The sequence below is a fragment of the Ursus americanus genome, chromosome 31 (genome assembly GCF_024610735.1).
Source record: "Ursus americanus isolate L20-20 chromosome 31, mUrsAme1.1.p, whole genome shotgun sequence".
NCBI lineage: Eukaryota > Metazoa > Chordata > Mammalia > Carnivora > Ursidae > Ursus > Ursus americanus.
Window position 1 is genome coordinate 22,240,727 of NC_142157.1, and position 20,449 is coordinate 22,261,175.

At 41.2% G+C, this 20,449-nt stretch overlaps 1 protein-coding gene across 2 annotated transcripts in view; it reads left to right on the top strand.

Moving 5' to 3' along the window:
• The window catches only part of RSU1 (Ras suppressor protein 1), a 185,906-nt gene that overhangs the window by 63,555 nt on the left and 101,902 nt on the right, over positions 1-20,449 (top strand). Inside the window, exon 8 of one of the 2 annotated variants that reach the window (XR_015722428.1) lies at positions 18,087-18,246. The exons of the other annotated variant lie outside the window; for it this stretch is intronic. The gene's annotated coding sequence lies outside the window, so the exon portion shown is untranslated. The remainder of the gene's footprint in view (positions 1-18,086; positions 18,247-20,449) is intronic. 2 annotated transcript variants of the gene reach the window in all.

A 20,449-nucleotide genomic window follows, 5' to 3' on the forward strand; every position in this document is an offset into this window, starting at 1 on the left:
TTCATTTTTCAGGCAAAGAGGCAATGTAGGGCATTCATCAGTGATTTCTATTAGATGATACTTTGTCAGAAAAATAATCCTTGGTGACCACCTACCTATGTACTGACATGTTTTGAAATCTTAACTCACATCGCTTATCCTATTTAAATATGGCATCTAGTCATATCTATCTAACATTTCTGTTAAGCTTTCCAATAATAAATTGTATCATTTTTTAATTCAAGAGTAGAATGAGGACAAAGTCACTCAGTGACTTAATTTTTTAAGCCACACCGAGGCAAGCTTAATCTCAACATCTGCCTGGGGGCAGCTTTCCCTAATTGCAGGCAAATACTTAGCTGGAAATAAATGATAAATCCCTGGGAGTTGCTATTACAAATCTAAACCAAAGATAAGACAGATGTAGTCTTTATTTTTGAAGGGCGATTTTTTTTTTTTTTTAGAATCAAGAACAATATACTACATAGGAATATAACGATAGCTATGATAGTAGCCAGCGTGTACTAAGGCCTCCTGGGCCAAGCGTTACGACGAGAGCTTTTCTTGCTTTATCTCCCATAATTGTCATAAGACTCGTAAGTCGACTTTTTAGAGGTAAGAAGACTAGAGTTTAGGGCCATCCATCGGGGCACGGCTAGTGAGTCACAGAGGCTTGATTTGAACCCCGTCAACCTGTTCTCCGGGTCAGGATTCCTAACCACTGTGGTGTTCTCGTTTCCATTCGCAAAAGGATTCCCAGGAAGCGGTTTCCAAGTGTGAATAAAGCCCAGCGCTGGCTCACTTCCCCAGGTGAGCAGGAGAACAGCTGCTCCCGCGTGGCCGTCGTGTGGCCTGCTGGGCTGGTGTGTCAGCAGCAGGGCCGTAATGACACTGCAAGGTGCGGAAGAGCTGCCCTCCGTGACACAGGTGCTGTTCGGCTAGGCTGATCCCAGGCGGTTGTGTTGACCCTGGGGTTCTCCACCCCCACCCCGCCCTGCCCCCTCCCGTAGCCGTCCAGCCACAGCGGGAATGTCTGGTTTGACTTGTCATCGATGGCTAAGGTGAGCCTCTGGAGCTGCCCTGGCTGGCCGATGACTGAGCTAGGGACCGTGAGCTTGAAGTGGGTTCTCTCTGTCCCTACGGCATCCCCTGGCCTGCAGGTTTGCTCCTGGGTGCGTCGTCGAGTGTGGATAATGATCCCTCCCCTGTATGGCATATTTTATGTATCAGAATAAGCGAAGTAAGTGCTTTTGGGATTTCTGTGAAATTTTCTTTAAAAATAAGCTTGGAGTTTAACAACTTAAAGCCTTGTTGGTTAAGAGTATTTGAACCAAGCACGGAATCCAGATGAGTTCTGATGTGTCAGGTCTAAAATGTTCAGGGACACAGTGAAATAAAGTCAGGGGCTTGCCTGGAATTTTTTCTATGTAATTATATTACTTTACTTTTGTTGCAAATCCTTGAGTAAATTACTTTACCTGTTGTGCCTGATTCCTAAACAGTAATGCACTTGATTTGATGTTGGTTCATACACTTATAGTAATTAGATGTAAACTGGGTCTGTCATTCACCCATTCATTTTTTTCATTCATTCAGACATTTATTAAGTTCCTACTCTAGGCCAGGTCTTGTCTCCAAGGAACTTATTTTTCTAGTAAAGTAAAATTCACTTATTCATCAACTGTTTATTGGGTCCCAGCTTCATGCTCATTTCTTGGAGATATGACAAGGGACAGACACCCCTGTGATCCTTCCGTGGGGGAGGATGGATGCATGGATGGATGGATAACATATCAGATGATAAATGCTCTGTGAAAAAAAATTAGCATGGAAGGGAGTGTCTCAATGGGGGGGATGAAATATTACTCTGTTATACAGAGTCAGCAGAGAAAGCCTCACTCTTAAGCTGGTGTCATTTGAGCAGAGACCTAAATGAGGGAGGGAGCTTTCCTGGCAGTGGGAACAGCGAGTGCAAAGGTCCTGTGGTGTTCCGGTGTTGAGTAACAACATGATTCACATGGCTGGAATGCAGCGAGCAAGGAGAGGGTTGGAAGAGGTGAGCTCAGTTAGGAAGTGGGGACTAGATCACATGGGAACTTGTGGGCATTGTAAGGACTTGGGTTTTTGCTCTGAGTGAGGTGGTGTGGCAGGCTGAATAACAGCCCCCAAAAGTGCCCTCTTCCCATTCACCAGAACCTGGGCATTTGTCATCTTGCATGGCAAAAGGACTTTGCCGACGTGTTTCAGAATCTGGAGATGCAGAGATTATCCTGGATTATCAGGGTGAGCCCAGTGTAATCATACAAGTTTTAGAAGAGGGAAGCAGGAGGGTCAGAGACAGTAGTCGAAGATGCCATGACTGAGTCAGGAGGTTGGAGTGATGCATCGTGGAAGTGGCCTTGAGCCAAGGAATGTGGGCAGCCTCCAGAAACTGAAAAAAACCAAGGAAATGGATTTTTCTCTGAAGCCTCCAGAAGGAAGGTGGCCCTTCTATGTTCATCCAGAGGGCGATAATGGTCATATTCTGGGTCTGTTTCAAAGGCAGAATGATCGGGAATTAGTGATGACCTGGGAGAGGGGGAGAGTGGAGGTTGACTGTGAGGTTTTGGACCTGGGAAGCTAAAAGCATGGGGAAGATAATGGGAAGGGATGGAGGGAGACGTGGGGAGGAGAGGAGCTACTCACAAGCCGAGTTGTGGGTATCCTAAATTTGAGCTGACTTTCGGATGTCTCATCGAGAGGGCACCTGGATAGTGGGGTCTGGAGTTGGGAGAGAGGTCTGGGCTAATATATAATTTGGGGCATTATCAACATAAACGTAAGCCACCGAGTGGATGAGATTCCTTGGGTGTGACCATAGGAGATAGAGCCTTGAAGCTCTCTAGTTCCTAAACACTAAAGCCGGAAGGATTGGGGACCTTGATGAGTCGGCCTGGCTCCCAGGCAGGTATCTGTGGCTAGCACAGGGACTGTGGCTTCCCCCAGTTGGCCCCACCGTGGCTCCCCCGTGCTAGGTCAGTGGACGTGCTTTGCTTCATAGGACAAGAGTTTTTCCTGACATGTGCAGTTAATTCTGCCAGTGAAAGCAGGAAATAGACACAGCTGAAATCTTCTTCTGAGCCTGTCTGAATCCGAAGGTCTCTTTGGGACCCATATTTGCAGCCAATAGTCAGTCTCTTCAAAAGAACAGCGATGTGACTAAGTGAGGTTTCACCCAGTTTTATTTAGTGGAAGCATTAGTGAGGGGAGAGGAAACAAGACCTCCCTTGCTAGGGAGGAAGGAAGGGCGCATGCCCCGACCAGGCCTCCGAACAGACAGAGCACCAGAGCGGACGACATCACGGTGATGTCAGAGCTGGTGGCTCTCTGAGCTGTCCGGTCTTCCACTCTGCGTTTTCTCTTGCACACGAGAGAGCTGTTGTCTTACAAGCTGAAGATGTGAATTGTATGGTTTTGCATGGTCTCTGCTACATTGTCTAGGGTTCAGTGACTTGCTCTTGCTGGAATCATTTCTGGTTTCTTGGCTTCTAGACAGTCCTGGGACCTCTTCTCCTGCATTTGTCACCCAGATAATTGCCTTTAGAGAAGGAAAGGACCTTGGTCAGCTAGGCATGCAACAAAGCAAAGTGGTTTAGATGTTGGAACTGTATCTACAGCAATTTAAGCAGTGGGGGGGACGTGTGCAGTGCTGCATACACCTGGGGCTGGCTGGCGTAGCGTCCTGCTTCGTATGCCAGGAATCAATGGTATTCTTTATTACAGGAATACGAGAAGCATATGTACCCCTTCCTAGCCTATTTGTGAAGAATGGAAACAGTACTCATTCCATTCAGAGTCAGTGATGTCAGAAAGCGAGAATTTCCCTCCAATTATAATTCTGTAGAATGAACAGAATTAAGAAAGAGGGAAGGTACCTTGGGGCGTCTGGGTGGCTCCGTCGTTAAGCGTCTGCCTTCGGCTCAGGGCGTGACCCCGGCATTCTGGGATCGAGCCCCACATCAGGCTCTTCTGCTGGGAGCCTGCTTCTTCCTCTCCCACTCCCCCTGCTTGTCTCTCTCTCACTGGCTGTCGCTGTGTCAAATAAATAAATAAAAATCTTAAAAAAAAAAAAAAAGAGGGAAGATACCAGTCTAAAAATCCTTTGTATTACACCTCTTAATCCTTTTATTTATGGGAGTCGAGAAGCTAAAGAAAAATGCTTTCTTTACGGAGGCAGGCGAGAAGGAAATGCAGTATTCTTTTTTGGTCAATCATATCCCAGATTGTAAGTGTCTTGTTTCTTGTCTTTTGTGTTATGTTTACTCCGTTACTTCCCAGTTATTTTAACCAGAGGTTTAAAAACAACAGCAGCAACAACAGCCCATGTTTTAATGTGTACAGTAGAATATGGAGGCGAACCTCTTCCTCAGCAGGCTAGGGTTCCGTGCTCTGTGACTTTGGACAGGTGGTTATTCTACCTTCTGCGCCTCGTGTGGGACGGGGTTTGCAGTAGTCCCTTGTCATCGCGTTGTTCTGAAGATCGAAGAGTAATCTGCGTCTGGAACTTAGCCCCCTGCCGGGAGTAAGTACAACCGCTCAGTAAGTACTGGGTCAGTGAGCATAGGTGCACAGGTGCGTGTGTGTATATGTGTACGTGTCACACACACACAGTGGATTTTATACTATCAAATCTTGACTACCCACGGGCCGGTTTTCTGAAACCAGGCTCATCTCAAACAGTCTAAGCATCGCGGTCGCCCAAGCCCCACCCGTTTGACAGGGAGAAGCCCCTGGAGAGGAAGAATGACCGAGAACGTCAGAAAGCCAGAGCCTCCAGGGCACACTGATGACTTGGTTTCTCCTGTGGGTAGAAGAATGGCTGTACATCAGCTTCCCGTGTGGATGGCGAGAAGCAGCGCAGGGGGTGTCGGGGGACGGGCAGAGCAGGGAGCTGGGGCTGAAGGCCCATGGAGCAACTCCACATGGCAAACACTCCGGGTGTGCGAGAGGCCTGGCAGGAAGTGAGGGTTTCACTGCCGTCCATTCAATCCGGGGTTACGGTTTTAATAATGAGCTTGTAATTACACAACTTAGACTGGCAGGTGGGTCCGACTCCTGCCACAGTAACTACAGCAGGCTAACCAAGGCTAGGACCACTGGCTGCATTTTTTGGGGGTGGGGGGTTAAGTTTTATTTATTTAAGAGGAAGAGAGTGAGCACGAGTAGGAGGGGCAGAGGGAGAGGGAGGGAGGATCTGAAGCAGACTCCTCACTGAGCGCGGATCCCGACGTGGGGCTCGATCTCACAACCCTGAGATCACAGCCTGAGCTGAAACTGAGAGTCGGCTGCTCAGCTGACTGCACCACCCAGGCACCCATCGGCTGCTTTTGCTTTACGTCTGTTCTAAGACAAAGTAAAATATAAAATTACAGCATTTTATGGGGGGAAAGGCTCTCTGGGTTAAATCCTCACAAAGATACATACCTCCAAAGACATAATAGTCTGTGGAAAGGTTGCCAGACGTCATGATAGCCAGTTTAATAGAGCAGTGAGTGCTCTCTTTATGGAATTATGAAGTGTGCTACTTGTACGAAATTAAATTTGGCAGTTGATCGTAAACATGTTTTTGAAGTGACTTTTAGGCTAGGTAGAATTACATAAATACCTCTGTTTTTACACAAAATATAATTTACAAAATAGTTTCATAGATTTTAATCTTGGTTCTATAATGTAGGTAAGGAAAGTTCATTGTCCACCTTTTAAAGGTGTGTTGGAAGATTGTGACTTGGTCCAAAGCTCCATGGCTTGATACTGACAAAATCAGATTTTTAGTTCCTATCTTTCAACTTCAAAAATAAGCATTCATCTAGGGGCGCCTGGGTGGCTCAGTCATTAAGCATCTGCCTTCGGTTCAGGGCGTGATCCCAGGGTCCTGGGATCCAGCCCCACATCGGGCTTTCCCGCTGGGAGCCTGCTTCGTCCTCTCCCACTCTTCCTGCCTGTGTTTCCTCTCTCGCCGGCTGTCTCTCTCTCTGTCAAATAAATAAATAAAATCTTAAAAAAAAAAGCATTCGTCTAAAGAAGATGTGGTATATATGTATGGTGGGGTATCAGAGCCAGGAAAATCATGCCACTTGTGACAGCATGGATGGAGCGAGAGAGCACTATGCTAAGTGAAGTAAGTCAGACTGAGAAAGACAAATGCCATATGATTTCACTCACACATGGAATCTAAAAAACAAAGCAGATAAACAAAAAGTAGAATCATTTACACAGACTAGAATGATGGTTGCCAGAGGGAAGGGGGTGGAGAGACGGGAGATACAGGCTTCCAGGTGGGGGATGAAGAAGTCATGGGGATAAAAGGCACCGCATAGGGAATATAGTCGGCGGTACCGCAATAGGGTTGTGTGGGGACAGACGGTGCCACATGGGTGGGGAGGATCACGTGTAGAGATGTTGAATCACCGTGTTGTACACCTGAAAATTCATGAAACATTTGTGTGTCAACTATACTCAAATAAAAAAAATTTTTTTTAAAGAAGCTAACCCCCCCCAAAAGTATTCCTCTAGTATATCCATAAATGTATCAATAGTAAACCAATTAAAAAAATCATTTATTGTTAGATGACAGATTAGGGTGATTCCAAACAGTTGCCTTACTTTTTATTCTGTGAAAAATAAAGAAACTGCCAGGACTAGAAAAATCTTTACCAAACTTTCAGTTTGGGCTGGAAGTCTATTACATGCTCTTATATTTTATTTCTGTGTTAATATTCTGTCGACCTACTTCACAAGAAATATTTCCTGTTTTTTGATTCCCATGGTCTTAGTTGATAATCAAAAATGATTCCTGTCAGTCTCCTGCGTGATATTTTTTAACAAGTTCCATTTTATATATTTTATTTCAGTGAATTTTTAACCCCAGAAAATGCTCTAAGTGTGGATTTTAAAAAATCCTCAGCGAATTATATTTCTGCCTGGTGAGTTATTGCCTTAAAAGGGGTGGGAAGTTACAACACATAAAACGTTTCCATTCTGCATTATAAATTTCAGGAAGCCCACCGTCAGGTTCAGTGTGATTGAACTTGTGCGTCAATCTATGTTAACGCCAGCTGCTAAGGCATGCCACTGTTTGCAGTGGACCATTCTTTGATTTAATAGGACACTAAATGTATTCTTGCCCTGGGAGAAATGCCGGCGGTACTGAGATTCTAGATTTCATTTTTTTTTTTTTTTAATTCCAGAGGCATATCTGTAACTACAGTTCTTATCACCTGAATACCTATATAATATCTTACGTTTATGTAGCATTTCCCTCAAAGCCATCTCCTAGATATTATATTAGTCCTGTGTTAAAAAAAAAATTAAGCCATGTTATACTAACTTAGACCTGAATGGCATTGTATGTGTGAGTGTGTTTTGGGGGGTCAGGGCTGGGATAGGGGTGAAGTGGGGGGTGGTGTCCTTTATGCTGGCAACACCAGAAATGGAGTGATAGACCCTGAAACTGTGTCTTACCATAACTCATCATGGATCGGCCTATGTATGTTTATCTAGACCTTTCCGAGTTGTTCCCATTTTTAACTGAGTATTCCGTGAGTCAGCTGTCTGCTGCACGAAAGAGTCCGAGGGTGGCGTTTGTACTTCTGTAAACTTTTAGGCTGTAACATGCCTTCTAATATTAGCAAACATCCCCATGCTCATTGTCAACATGTTCTGTGATTTGAATGGAGCCCAGTACCCTCTCTGTTGGTTTTTATATTTGCTATTCTAAGAAGAATGACTCTTTTTCTTGGACAGCCCCTATCTACCTGACCATGTCAGATTCTGACCGCCAGCTCCTTGCAGTGTATTCCTGTAAGCTTTTGGGTTTCGGGCACAGTACTAAATGAAGTCAGAAAGTAAATCTTTGAAGGAAACAACGAAACTAATAGTTGAAAACGACAAACAAATTATAACCGATACCCAGATCTGTTAGATTGCCAGCCCTAGTGTTACACTTGAACTCCTGTGCTGCAAGGGGCCTGCCACCCCCTCCTCTCACCTGGGTTGCTGCAAGAGCCTCCTGCTTTCCATGCTTCCTACCTCTCTCCATCCAATCCATTCTTCACACAGCATTCAAGGTGCTTTTATGAAATCACACAGTGGACTACATCACTTCTGTGATTAGAATTCTTTAATCTGCCCTGTTGAGCCGTAAGACGCCAGATGCTCTGGCCTCCATGTTTGTATGCTGCTCTGGCCCCTCTCTCTCACACACGGGCTACTCTCAATGTCTGCTTCTTAGTTCTTCTTGATCTTTTCTCTCTGCTTGGAACTGTCACCTCCCGACTAGTAGCAGAGGTGGTACCTTCAGCTCTCAACAACTCACATGACAGTTTTTCTCACTGTCCCACTCACTGGTCTCTTCCTTTTTATTTTTACAATGGCAGGTGGTTTTTCTCATGCATAGTTCTTTTATTCACCAAATACTTATTCAGCACCAACATTGTGTCATGTGCAGTTCTGAGTCCCTTGGGAGGTATCAGTGGGTGGTGAGAGGGAGGAAAGAAAAACCCTGCTTTCGTGTAGGCTTGGATCTGTGATCAGCTCAAATTTTGTGTATGAGATCATTTTTTTCCATACAAGTAATGTTTCTAGCACCATGAGTAGAAAAGCATTTTTTTTCCTAAAGAATTGCGTTGGTGCTTAGTCAAAAGCTAATTTATTGTATAAATGTAGGTATAGCATGTTTCCTTGTTGTACCTTCATAGCAGTACCATGTTGCCTTGATGACTGTAGCTTTGGAAGAAGTCTTGAAATCACATAGTGTAAATTATTTTTTCAAAATTGTTTTGGCTAGTCTGTATCCTTTGTACATGTATATACATTTTAGAATCCTGCTGGGGTTTTCATTGGAATTTGACTGAACTGACAGATCAATTTCGAGAGAATTTGCATCTTAACAATATAGAGCCTTCCAATCTGTGAACATGATATATTTCTCCATTTGTTTAGGTTTTTAAAATTTCTCTTGGCAATGTTATAGTTTTTACTTGCATATATTTTGTTAAATTTATCCTTAAGTATTTTAGGTTTTTGATGCTATTGTAAGTGGAATTTTTTAAATTTCATTTTTCATTATTGCTAGCACTTAAAAATACAACAGCTTTGTGTAAATTGACCTTGGTTCCTGTAGTTTTTCATTTCCTTATAAGTCTAGGTCTGGTAGGGTTTTTGTTGGCTTATTTGTTTTGCTTTTTTTTTTTTTCTTTGTGGCATATTTCCTAAGATTTTCTATATACGTAATCATCTTGTCTCCCCAAAAAGATCATTGTATTTCTTTTTTTCCAATTACTGTTCTTTATTGTTTTCTTGCCTTATTACAGTGGCTAGGACCTTCACTACAATGTGGAATAGAAGCAGTGAGAAGGAATATTCTTGCCTTATCTTGATCTTAGGGGGAAAGTATTATTGTTCATTGTTAAATGGATACTAGTTATATCTTTAGAAAACACTTTTTTATCAGGTTGAGGAAGTTTCCTTTTATTCCTAGCTTGTGAATGGGTATTAAATATTGCCAAAAGGTTTTGGGGTTTTTTTGTTTTGTTTTGTTTTGGCCTCTCTTGAGGTAATCATATGATTTTTCTCCTCTGGTAGCCATCCTCCAGGTGTCTCCTAATGATCCCTGTATCCTGGTATTCATACCCTTGTGCAGTCTGCTCCCATTGGTCTTTGTGACCAATAGAATACAGTAAAAATAACAACATGTCACTTGTGAGACTAAATTATAAAAGACACTGCAGCTCCTATCTTGGGTATGCTCTCGTGCCCTTTCTCTCTTTAACTCTACAGTCACTTGCTCTTAGGGAAAGCCAGTTGTCATATTGTAAACAACCTTATTGAGGGAATTTGGAAGTGGATCATCCAGCCCCAGTCATTGACTAGCCCCAAACTGGCAGCCCAGCTGTTTCCTGAAAGACCCTGATCCAGATCTATGCAGATAAGCCACTCTCAGATTCCTACCCTGGGAAAGTGTTAAGATAATAAATGTTATTTGTGATAAGTTCCAAGTTTTAGAGTACTATGTTGTACAGCAGTGGTTAACTAATACATCTCCTTTATTTGCCAGTGTGGCGAATTATATTGATTGTTCATATGTTAAATCAGTGTCGTATTTTTATACTAAAGCCCACTTGGTATTACTATATTATCTTTTTTTTTTTTTTAGTAAAAGCTTTATTGAAATGTAATTTACATACCATATAATACACACATTTGAAGTATACAGTTCAGCATTTTTAGTATGTTCAGAGTTGTACCACCATCACCACAGTTTTAGAACATTTTTATTAGTTGGAAAAGAAACTCTATACCCATTAGCTATCATTCCACAATTCCCCTGTCTCCCCCAAGTTTGGCTCTTATGTTTAGAATTTTGATCCCTTTTGATCGGTTTAATTTTTGTATGTGATCCAATAAAGGTTCATTGTTTTGCATGTGGCTATCCAGTTGTCCCAGCACCATTTGTTGAAAAGACGGTATTTTCCTCATTGAGTGGTCTTGGCACTCTTGTTAACAATGATTTGGCCATAAATACATGATTTTATTTCTGGACTCTCAAGGCTGTCTCATTGATCTATATGTCTATTCGATGTAAGTTCTACACTGTCTTTAATACTGTTACTGCTTATTAAGTTCTGAAATTGGGACACATTAGTTCCAACTTTGTTATTCTTTTACAAGATTATTTTGGCTATTTTGAGTCTCTTCACTTCCCATATGAATTCAAGGAGTAGCTTATCAATTTCTACAAAGAAGCCAACTGGCTTCTGATAAGGATTGCATCAAATCTGTAGATTATTTTGGAGAGTCTTGCTGTCATATTGAATTTGAGATCCATGAACAGAAAATAAAATGTCTTTTATTTCAATCTTCTTTAATTTCTTTCAGTAATATTTTGTCAATTACAGAGTATATGATTTACACTTCCTTTGTTAAATTTCCTAAACATTTTATTCTTTTTGATGCTATTGTAAATAAAATTATTTTTTTATTTTCAGATTGTTCATTGCTAGTATATAAAATACAGTTGATTTTTATATTGATCTTGTGTTCTCTAATGATGGTGGACTCATTTATTAGTTTTAGTTTTTAGTGGATTCCTTAGAATTTTCTCTATACAAGGTCATGTCATCTGCAATTAGAGATAGTTATACATCCTGCCTTCTAATTTAGATGCCTTTTATTTCATTTTCTTGCCTAATTGCTTTGACTGCAACCTCTAGAACATAAGGTTGAATAGAAGTGACAAGAGCAGACATCTTTATCCTATTCCTTATCTTAGACATAAAGCTTCCAACCTTTCCCCATTAAGTATGTTTTCTGTAAGTTATTTGTAGATGACCTTTGTCAGGTGTAGAAAGCGCCCTCTGTTCCTTGTTTGTAGGATGATTTTATCATGAAATGGTGTTGGATTTTGTTTAATGCTCTCTCTGCATCTATTGAGATAATTGTATGGTTTCCATTTTTTGTATTTTTATTTTTATGTATTTCTGGATTTGATTTGCTAATATTTTCTTGAAAATTTTTCCACTTCAGTTCATGAGAGATATTGGTCTCTACCTTTCATATAGTATCTTTGTACACTTTTTGTATTAGCAATATCCTGTTCTGGTACAATTTGTAAAATTGATATTTTTAAGTGTTTGAAAGAATTCATTAGTGAAGCCCTATGGGTCTTGAGTTTTCTTTGTGGAAAAAGTTTTGAATTATGAATTCATAATTTTGTTTTCATAAATATAAGGCTCCTTAGGTTTTTCTATTTCTTTGAGCGCTGGTAATTTTGTGTTTCTTCTAAGTTGGTCTGTAACATCTATGATGATATCCCCATTTTTATTTGTGATACTAGTAATTTGTGTTTCTTCTCTTTGGTTTTAATTGGTCTGGCTAGGCTTTATCAATTTTATTTCTCTTTTTAAATAACTGATGGTGGTGTTGATTGAATTCCTTTATTCTTTGTTTTGTATTTCATTGATTTGCTTTTCTCCTCACTTTGAGAATAATTTGCTCTGATTTTTCTAATTTCTTTAGGGGAAAGCTTAGATCATTGATTTTCAGTCTTTCTCCTTCCCTAATATGAGCATTTATAGATGTATAGAAATATATTCTCTCTAATAGTTGTTTGAGCTATGTCCCACACATTTGCATTTTAACTATCATTCATTTAAAAATATTTTCCAATTGCCTTGTAATTTCTTCTTTGGCGTGTGGGTTATTTAAAGATTTTATTTTAGAGAAAGCGAGCATGTGCATGAGTGGGAAGAGGGGCACAGAAAAGGATAGAATTTCAAGCAGACTCCACACTGAGCATAGAGCCCGATGCAGGGCTCCATCTCATCCCATGAGATCATGACCTGAGCCAAAACCAAGAGTTGGACGCTTAACTGACTGAGTCACCTAGGTGCCCTGGCATGTGGGTTATTTAGAGATTATTTGTTTTTGAAGATTTGGCTATCATTTTGTTATTGATTTATAATTTAATTATGATCACAAATCATAATCTGTATGATTCTCCTTCTTTAAAAGTTTATAGACTAGTTTTATGGCCCAGCATATTGTCTGAATTGATGAATTTTCCATACACACATGAAAATGTTCCATAATCTGTAGTGTTCTATAAATGTCAGGTCAAATTGGTTGATATGTTAAAACCTCAAGTAACAGTGTTATACTTTTTTTTTAAGTAAGCTGTCTTTTAAATAAATTAACAAAAAAGAAAAAAATTGTTAGGATTTACTGACCAGAGATACCATTTTTAGTGCTTTTTACCCCGTGATATAGATCTGAGCTTCCATTTGGTACTCCTTTCATCCTGACGAATTTCCTCTTGTATTTCTTGTTGTATTACTTGGCCACAAATTCTCTCAGCTTTCTTCATCTGAATTATCTTTGTTTTGCCTTCGTTTTAAAGAATCTTTTTCTAGATATAAAATTTTAGATTCCCTTTAAGGGGTAGTGTTCTGTTGTCTTCTACTTTACATTGTTTTGGTGCCATTTTTATCATTGTTCTATGTAATGTGTCTGTTTTTCCATGACTGCTCTTAAAATTTTCTCTTCATCATTGGTTTTTAGCAGTTTAATTATTTTCCTTCCTGTGGTTTCCTTTGTTTCTACTTCTTGAGGGTTTTATAAAAATTTTTTGATATATGGATTTACAATAATTATCAAATTAGAAAAATTTTTAGCCATTATTTCTTTATTAGTATTTTATTAGTATTTATTGGTATTTTTTATTATAATGTCATAGTAGATATGAATATTTATTTTTGAATGTGTAGATATTATTGTCTCCTTTTATAGATTGTTGAGTTTCATTTAAAGAAGCAGTTAATTTCTTTGTGACCAGCTTGATTTTTTCCAAGACCTCCTTTTAACCTTGGTTAGGGTTGGTCCAGGCTAGACTTTATTTGTGGGCTCAGTTAGTCCTTTCCTAAGACCTCTGGGATCTCTGCTGAATGACCACAGTGTTCAGTGAGGTCCCTCCTCTCTGGCTGATCTCCAAATGGAGTACTTCCTAGCCCTGTGCACACTCCAGTCATTGTTTGGATTTATCTCCTCTGTAGTTTTTCCCTTGTTACTTTTTTTCTTTTTTTTCTTTCTTAGCCTTGAGGAGCCTTGCCCTGGACATAGCAGTTATTATTCAGCCGAAGACTCACGGGACCCCCTGTGCAGTTATCTGGAGCTCTTTTTCTTTATAGCTTCTTTGTTTCTACAATCCTGCCTGCCTAATTCCTACTACCTTAGTAGCCGCAAACTCTGATCTCTCTCCTTTCACTCAGCAGTGCCACCATATTGTTTGATCGCCCACTTCCTGCATGGCTAACTGGGAATGCTTCCAGGGGGAAGTTAGGCTGATCATAGGGTTCTGCACACTTACTTCCCTTTTCTCAGGGATGAGTCTGGCGCTGCTTCTTGCCCAGTGTCTAGAAGCAATTATATCACACATTTTTTCCGGTTACTTCATCATGGCTAGCAGCAGAAGTCTGGATTAATTTTTGATAATTTTCAGTGGGAACAGATGGAATATAATTATTTTTCTGCCTCTTTCTTGCCTGTTTACACAGTCTCAAGAAGTTATTTTTACTCAGTTTATCCTCTCAACCTTGCACTCACTGGCTAGGTGCTGTAGCAGGCCTGGAAGTATTACGGTTGTCATCTTCCATATTACTTACAAATGTCAAGACTGTTTCCCCTTTCATTCTTGATATTACCCTGTTTTTAACCCCCAGAATAATCTCTTGGTCTTAACTGCTTGCTTATTTGTTTATTCATTTTTATTAAGTAAACTCTGTGCCCAACTTGGGGCTCAGACTCACTACCCTGAGATCAAGAGTCACCTGCTGTATGGAGGCCGCCAAGTGCCCTGTTTTTTTTTTTTTTTTTTAAGATTTTATTCATTTATTTGAGAGAGAGAGAGAGAGAGAGAGCACAAACAAGGAGGGGGCAGAGGGAGAGGGAGAAGCAAGCTCCCCGCCAAGCAGAGAGCCTGATGTGGGGCTCGATCCCAGGACCCTGAGATCATGACCTGAGCTGAAAGCAGACGCTTAACCGACTGAGCCCCCAAGGCGCCCCCAAGTGCCCTGGTCTTAACTGCTTTCTGAATTCTCTCTTAACCCAGTGTTACAGTTAAGACCATTAAATTTGTGAAGGCTGCCATAAAAAGTGCCACAGTGTGGGTAGCTTCAACATCAGAAATTTATTTCCTCCCACTTGGGGAGGCTAGAGGTTCCAGATCATGATATCAGTCGGATTGGTTCCTTCTGAGGGCTGTGTGGGAAGGATCTGTTCCACACGTCTCTCCTTAGCTTATAGATGGCTGCCTTCTCTCTGCGTCCTCATGGTTGTTCCTCTGTGCACACAGACACCTATAACTCTGTGTGTTCAGATTTCCTCTTCCTCTAAGGACACTGGCCATATTGGATTAGGGCCCACCCTAATAACCTCATTCTAGCCAAATGACATCTGTAAAGACCCTATCTTCAAATACAGTACCATTCTGAGGACTAGGAGTTAAGACTTCATGAATTTTAGGGGAGAAGAAACAATTCGGCCCATAGCACCAATTATTTCTCTCATCTCTTTATTTACCACCTTGGTGTAAAACTTGATGTCCTTTGATATTTCATTGTTCATATGCTTATTTATGCCTCTAATCCCTTTTTATTTTTTCAATTTTTAATATTATTTCTTTAGGGTTTTTTTTTTTTTCTCAGAGAGGGGAGGAGGGGCAGAGGGAGAGAGGGAGAGAGAATCTAAGCAGGCTCTGTACCCAGCACAGAGCCCAATGCAGGGCTTGATCTCAAGCCCCTGGGATCATGACCTGAGCCACAGTCAGGAGTCCAGTGCTTAACCAGCTGAGCCACCCAGGCATCCGCCTTTAATGCCTTTTATTTTGCAGCAATAAGTCAAGTTCCCTTAAGCCATCATTTTTAATCTTTTCAAGAATCACCGACCCCTTTGAGAAACCAGTGAAACCTCTAGAGCTGCTCTCCCTAAAATGTATATTTTCACATAGGAAGTTTGTTACATATAACTTGGGGAATTTAAGATGCCCCCATCCATCCATGGACCCTTAAATGTGGAATTGCCACCCCAGTATTCCTTGGGCTTTTTGTTTTTGTTTTTAAGATTTTATTTATTTGACAGAGAGAGACAGCCAGTGAGAGAGGGAACACAGGCAGGGGGAGTGGGAGACGAAGAAGCAGGCTCCCAGCAGAGGAGCCTGATGTGGGGCTCGATCCCGGGGCTCTGGGATTACACCCTGAGCCAAAGGCAGATGCTTAATAACGACTGAGCCACCCCGGCGCCCCCCAAGTATTCCTTGTTTTAACCCTTCAATTCTAGGTTCTGTTAGCTAACTGTTTGGGCATCATTTATGTATATCCCGGAGTCACATGCAAATAAAGAGCATTGACTGAGCCCAGGATACATGAATGGATTGTGCATAAAGTTATAGCTGCAGAAAAAGAAAAGAAATCCATCACTCGTGTGGTCAGCTCTCTTTCAAATCCAGTTCATAGGATATAGTGGTAGATGGTCATATATAAACTTTAAGGAGGTGTTGGCCTTTTCCCCTTGCATTTAAAAAGGTTATGTGCTGCAATGTGAGACAAATAAATCATGATTCACTACAACAACAGCGTTGCAGTCAGTTATATAAATTGCTAGTGAAGCACTAAATCTGTCACTTTGTGTGTTCTGATTGTTTACCAGTTGGAATGGTGTTGGAAAAGAGGACTGACTGGAAACAAAAGAAGCAAATATAGTGGCAGATGCAATTAGCAAGATCAATGGTTGGTGCCAAAGGTTCATTGTTTGGTCATTTCAGTTGACCGAAGGAAAAGCAGTTGCTATCCAGAACACTTCACTAGCTATAATTTGCTGGAAACGAATGCAGAAAAGTGAGTTGCCCAACTTTACAACAATGTGGAGAATATTCTTCCGCTGACTATGTTCCTAGGACAGTGACCAGAAGATCAAGTTTATTCTTTTCATTCATGCTTTTAATAGATAATGCAGAACTTTTGCTCACTCGGTATACTTGGAAGAAAGGGATAAAGAAAGGGGGGGTAATCAGAAGGGGGAATGAAGCATGAGAGACTATAGACTCTGAGAAACAAACTGAGGGCTTCAGAGGGGAGGGGGGTGGGGGAATGGGATAGGCCGGTGATGGGTAGTAAGGAGGGCACGTATTGCAATGGTGCACTGGGTGTTATACGCAACTAATGAGTCATCGAACTTTACATCAGAAACCAGGGATATACTGTATGGTGACAAACATAATATAATAAAAAAAATTAAAAAAATTAATTATTATTTTTTTAACCTTAGCTATTCACCTGCTTCTTTAACAAAAATCTCCTGGTCTGCCTTTGCATCCTTTCTAACAATGTTTTGAACCTCAGTGTATCACAGCTCTCTCACCTCATCCTAGCAGATTTTGTCCTGTCAAATCATAACCTCAGGCTTGCATGAACTGTAGCAAAAACTTGGAAACAACAAAGAATGTTCTGTGTTGCTAAGATTTTTGTAAGTTGGCATTTCATTGTCTTAAATTGAGCAGTTTTTGTAAGTGCATGACCTTGAAAATGTGTCACTAATAACGATAGTGATGATTCTAATAGCTGCCATTTATGAGTACTTACGTCTTCTAAGTCAGATAGTTATTCCTAACTAAGGTATCCCCCCATGAGGTGGAGTGACTGTTCTGCCCATTTTACAGATGAGGGAGCCGAAGGCTAGAGGAGGTAACTTGACAGAGTCAGACCTCATGCTTTTAACCATTATGTATGCTCTGTGACAGTGATTAAGAACGGATTAAATGCTTATCAAACGTGAGTTCTTTAATATCTTCCCAAGCCTTGTGAAAGACACAGTTCGTTTTTGTTGGAGCCAATAACCTAATGAAACCTGAAGAATAGTTAAAGAACATTTCACTTGGGACCCCGAATAGGACTGCAGTAGGACTACAGCCCGGACAAAGATTGTCGTGGCTTCACATGGTCTAAAAAAATGTCATAGACCAGGCGGCTTATCCAAAAGAAATTTCTCACCGTTCTGGAGGCTGGGAAGTCTAAAATCAAGGTGCCGGCCGATTTGGTTTCCAGTGAGGCCCCTCTTCCTGGTTTGTAAAGACACCTTCTTGTCATGCCTTCATGTGGGTGGAGAGAGAGGTTATCTTTCTTGTGTGTCTTCTTATAAGGGCACTAATCTCCTTCATGAGGGGTCTGCCCATGTCACCTAATTACTTGACAAAGGCCTCGCTTCCAAATACCATCCCATTGGTGGTTAGGGCTTCAGTAATAGCAGGACAGTCGGTCAGCCTGTAGCAAGTGGAGATGAGAGTTTAGCTGGCCTTAAAAAAAAAAAGAATGCAGTGATATGTATTAAATTATTAAATTTCTTGACTTAAATACACATTTAATCTATTATTTTGCCATCGTTCTCACCTCCTCCTATACCTTCCTTCATCACTGAACACAACTCCTGTCTTGCCTCTCATTTAGTTATGCATTCTGTGACGGGTTGCACAATTGTGAGCGTCCCAGCAGTGGACCCTACTAATGCTGTTCTTTACCATTTAGGTCAGCTGGTTCTCAGCGTTTATGAGATCATGTGCTACTTAAGGAAGCTGATGAAAGCTGTGGATTCTCTCCAGGAAAAAAAAAATTTGTATACATGACCATTGGACCTGGGGTTAAAACTATCTGCCCTGCGCTCACTCTCTCTCTCTCTCTCTCTTAAGTAAGTAAATGTTTAAAAAAAAAAAAAAGAAAAGGGGGGCACCTGGGTGACTCAGATGGTTAGGCACCTGACTCTTGATTTCGGCTCAGGTCATGATCTCAGGGTCCTGAAATTGAGCCCTGTGTTAGGCTCTGTGCTCAGCAGGGAGTCTGCTGGAGATTCTCTCTCTCCCTCTGCCCCTCCCCCTGCTTGCATACTCCCTCTCTCCCTCTCTCATTCTCTCTCAAATAAATAAATCTTTAAAAAATCTCTGCCCTGACCTCACCCTATCAACTTAACTACTATTAAAGGGCATGTACTTTCCGTCTCTCGGTAAGAAAAATTAACACAAGAACACATGTTTCACAAGAGACAATGGGTGGCGAACCAAATGAAAAACTGGTCACCCTTATTAGCAGTCAGAGAAACGCAGGTTAAATCGAATTGCCATTTTTTTTTAGTATATCGGTTAACAAAGACTTTAAAATAGAATAGTAGAGTGATGGTGAGGGTTTGGTGAAATGAACATTTTCATACATTGCTGTTGGGGGGTAAATTAGCATGTCATCCCGGACTGTATCATAGCTGTATGTATCAGACACTGTTGAAGCTCCCCACTTTTTATTGTATGTTTCTTCCTGGGGATCTTTCCTCAAGATTTAATCCAGAACTCAGTCAAAAGTTTATACAAATATATATATATATGTGTGTGTGTGTGTATGTATATTTTGCAGCAGTATTTAAAGTGAAAATTTTGAAGCCACCTTAAAGTCCAGTAAAAGAATGGTTAAATGAACTATGGTAGATTACGGAATATAAAACGACATGGGGAATGCTAATAACAGCACACTATAAGGTTGGATTTACGGTGTGGTTCTAATTATAGAGTATGTTTACATAGCTACACGAAGATGAATTAATCAAAAAGTTTTTGACTAATATCTTTGTATATTGGGACTCAAGGTTATGTCTTTCTTTTTTTTTCTTCAAAATTTCTGCAATGTAGTTGTGTCAGCTTTATTAACTATACGCGTTAGCTTTCACTGTACAGCAAACTGTCCCCAGACGTAGTGGATTAAAACAGAGCCATTTTATTTGCTGCCACTTCTCTTGTTCCAGACTGTCTCAGTTGGTATTTACTTGGCTTTCTCAGGGATCCGGGGTCAGCCGGGGCTTGGTGATCGAGGATGGTCTCACTCACATGCGTGGGGGCTGGGAGGCTGGCAGCCAAGCACGTGCCAAGAACTCTGCTTGGTTAGCATTTGCTTAAGTCCCATTGCACAAAGCAGGTCGCAAGACTGAGCCCAGGGGGATCGTTGCAGAGCTGTTTTTGCAAGCCATCTTTGGCATAAATAGTGAAACAAATGCCATTCTAAAACAATTATGAGAAACCCCTGCCTAACCTGAAGTCCTGACTTGACCGCCGCTGAGAGTCATGGTATCTTTGTGTTGATGATGTCACACGTCTCCTTTTTATTCCTTCATGGCCATGATGAGTAGGGAGGAGAGCAGTGAGCACATAACTGACAGTTTTCCACTGGTGTTTCAGCCTTCCTGTCCCCCACCTCTCCCTTCGCCAGTCGGAGTAGCCAGGGGCTTGGGATTGGCCAATAGTTTTTCTTGTTGACTGAAACTTCCTACCACACAGAAGACAACCGGTAGAATGGGAGCAACATGGAGGTTAATAGGTTTAACGGAAGAATGCCTGTTTTTCGGGTCTGATATGGAGGGTGTATTTATTTTTATACTATTGCTAATATTGTTTTATAGCTTCTGTAAGAATGAAAACATAATTTGCAAATTTTCTATGTCAAGGTAAAAATGTATTATGTTACTCTCACTTTGTGTGACAGGGAGGCAGCAATTTTCGGAGACATTTTATGACTCGTCTATTGAGGCGTTTTGAAAAAGGTGATGTGAATAGCTGAAGGAGCTAATGTAGTTGAGCACCCGGATTATTTTTTCACAGTGTGTTCGTTTCCTGTTGGCACTCTGGCAGTTTGCCAGAAATTTAGTGACTTGAAACAACACCAGCGTATTCTCTTATGGTTCTAGAGGTCAGATACCTGAGATCAAGTTCACGGGCCCAAAATCAAGGTGTTAGCACAGCTGGGTCCTTCAAGAGGCTCAGGGGAGAATCCAGTTCCTTGCCTTTTTCGGCCTCTAGTGTTTGCTGCATTCTTTGGTCTGGGGTCCTCCCACCGATTGTTCCCCCATCGCTCCT